The following is a 3,120-nucleotide window of genomic DNA, read 5'->3' as shown; positions in this document are numbered from 1 at the left end:
ATAGTGATTGGTATGGTCGCATTGGATTCATCACCCTCAAAGTATTGTCCCAACTTGTTTAACAGGTATTTATACCACAAGGTTCTCATCTAGGATGGGTTGTGGACCTAAGTGTTCCTCCTCTATTGGCATCTCCCCAGCTCCATCCATCTGTGAAAATTGTGGTAGCCCAAACTTTAGTTCTCCATTGAAGAAGGCTCAAAGAGTTGAGACTAGCTGAGGGTCGTTATATAGTTTGGACATGATGGTGGTTCTAAATTATGAAGACATGAAATCCATCAATTCGACAATTTTTAACGGCGCCTTTTGGGCTTCAATCCCTTGACGTGGGGAAGATGGGATCTCCATTTCTTCGATAGGATCAGGTAGTCTCTCTGTAAACATTCTTTCCATCAAGAAGTGAGTACACCCACTTTCCCATGACTTTAAGTCACTTTCTTCTTGGATGACACTAGGTATGGCTAAGGGTCTATGGACTTGGTGAGGTTGTTGTTGCGTAGGGAAAACGGTGTCTGTAATCTGGATCTGCCTAGGTGCTGGTTCTAGATCCCTTTGGGTATCTTCTACCAAACTCCTTAATTGCTTGACTCGTTCGATCTCCTCTGTAGGGTTTGGATAAGTTCATATCTTCTTCTTGGATCCTGGCCATTGTGCCTCATGAAGATCTTCCTTGTTGGTTTCTATCTTAGTGGTCGTTTTGGTCTCGATGGTTTCACCTGAATCAGAATCCTCTTCAACATCGTTCATATATACGGGGTCGTCACTAGTCCCTATGCTTGTCTTTGAATTGGGGTCTGACTTCGCTACTTTTTGCGATCTCTTCCTTCGTGTTCTCTTCTTTTTTTGAGATTGGGCAATTGATGCCGTGTCTCTTTTTTCAAGAATATAATTTTGTTTTTGGAGCATCGATCGTGTGAGTACGTTTACTGGTACCACAAGTGTAATTTGTGATGGCTCCTCGGTAACCTCGATCAAGTTTAATGGCGTGATCTTTGGTGCATTTGGATTATTTAGACATTGGGCAATCAAATGTTCTATGCCACATCAATTACACATGAGTATCGGCATTGTAGACGTGCTCGCTTGATTGGTGTGCATTAATGTGGCGTTCTTTTGTAGCCTAATAGGACACTCAGACACACCATGTGAACCTCTACACTCATAGCATTGAAGAGGTGGTCTCTTAGAAGTGTAATTGATATTTTGGCCTCTTGCAGCAAGAGCAGCTACTTGATAGACATGTTTGACTTGTCCCCAATAGTCCTCCATGTAATATTGTGGACTTTCTTCAAGCGCATCCAACCCATAGGCAATATTAGGGTCTATATCTTCCTCACAGCCTTCCGAATAAGCAATAGATGACTCACAACCCACTTGATTCACAGAAGTGATTCTTGGATGTGGTGGTTGCGGTCCTAGCACTGAAGGTGGTAAGGGTGTTGTTTGAACAACATTTTGGGCCCTAGGGACCATGTGTTGTGATGTTTGTTCAAGAGGTGGGGCTGGCATCAATGCAGGCACTCGAGGTGTGTCTGTTCATGCTAAGGTTGGTCTATTGGCATCGCGTGCTTAAATACTATGCAATCCTTAGCTTGATGACCACACCTCCCACAGGCATTGCAGTTCCCATTGAATTTTACTCTAAAAGTAGGGCATTCACTGTACTATGCGGTCCATAGCATACTGAGCACCATTGTTGCTCCCTTCTTGGATACATATGATTGTTTTGCGGAGCAAGATTGTCTCTAAGACTCTCTTGAATGGCCTTGGTGAGATCTGATAAAGTCATCTCAGATATCTTTGGCTCCTTAGCAATAGGCTTTAGGGTCATTGACTGATGCCCCGATGCTTGCGAGCTAATAGATTTAGGCTCAACAGACACTCTTTCTCCTTGAATCATTAAATTATCCTCCAATTGGATCGCATTGGTGGTGACTGCTTCCCAAGTGGTGATAACTCTAATGACTAGGCCATTGTAGATATCCTCATGTCGTAATCCCCTAATGAATCTATCAAGCAATCGATTATTATTGAAGCGCTCATTTGGATTACTACGAGAATTCAAATGCTTCAAGCGACTAATAAAATCTCTCACCGACTCTCCTTCCTCTCATTGGGCTTTGTGAAGCTGAGAGGCTACACCCCACAGCACTCCCTCTCGTATGTATTCTTTTAAGAACAGTCTCCTAAGAGTAGGGTAATTTTTTTTTTCTTCTACCCTTACGGTTCTATACCAATCCCCAACCTTCCCACTTAAGGTTAGGCTTAAAGCATTACTCTTATGCAGGTCATTGTGTTCTCCTAGATAATTGCATATTTGTTCAAACACTTTGATATGCTTTCTCACATCCCCATCTCCACTGTGTGAGCCTGGCTATTTGTACTGCCTTACTTCTAGGTTCTCTATCAGGTGTGTTACGCATATTCTCAGCAATAGATCGACCGATAGCTTGAGAAAATGTTGCCAAGTCACCTAAGTGAGCAGGAACCGTGGGTGGAGGTGCTCCAGAGACTACATGTGGAGTAGATATTGGCATTGGGCTTGGCGCATAGGAAGCCCTTGGGTTCCACGTTTGGTACGGTGTTGTGCCATGTGGCGGTCCAAAGTTCATATGTGTGGCCCTAGGCATAGTAGACATCGGATGTGACATGCTAATGCTAGCCGGTATGGTCCCATGGAAATAAGAGCTTGCGTGTTGTGGTTGTAGAGCACAAGTAGTCGAAACAATGGGAGGAGTAGGGGCTACATGAGTACGAGGACCGATAGGTATATACGATTGATACACACTTGTAGGTACTGTTGCAGGCATTGAGATACTATGTAGCGGTGCTTTACTAACAAATGAGGTCCATGGCGTGTTTCTTGGCATGCCCATCATTGAGGTAGGCATGGTAGCCGTGGTGTCATCAAGGGAAAGATGAGCTAGACTTGGAAAAGTAAAACTATCACTTGTGGGATCAGATTGCAATGAGACCCCTGGTGAAACAACATATGGAGGATCCATCGGACTTACCGAGGGAGTCTCCATTTGCAATAAGGTTGGTTGTTTAGCCTTCCCTGTATCCAAGAATCTCATGAGACGCGTTGAAGGCATGTGGATCCCCTTGTTTTGTCTCTCT

The sequence above is a fragment of the Adiantum capillus-veneris genome, chromosome 5 (genome assembly GCF_014529385.1).
Source record: "Adiantum capillus-veneris isolate H3 chromosome 5, ASM1452938v2, whole genome shotgun sequence".
Taxonomy (NCBI): domain Eukaryota; kingdom Viridiplantae; phylum Streptophyta; class Polypodiopsida; order Polypodiales; family Pteridaceae; genus Adiantum; species Adiantum capillus-veneris.
Note: the sequence above shows the minus strand (reverse complement) of the source record.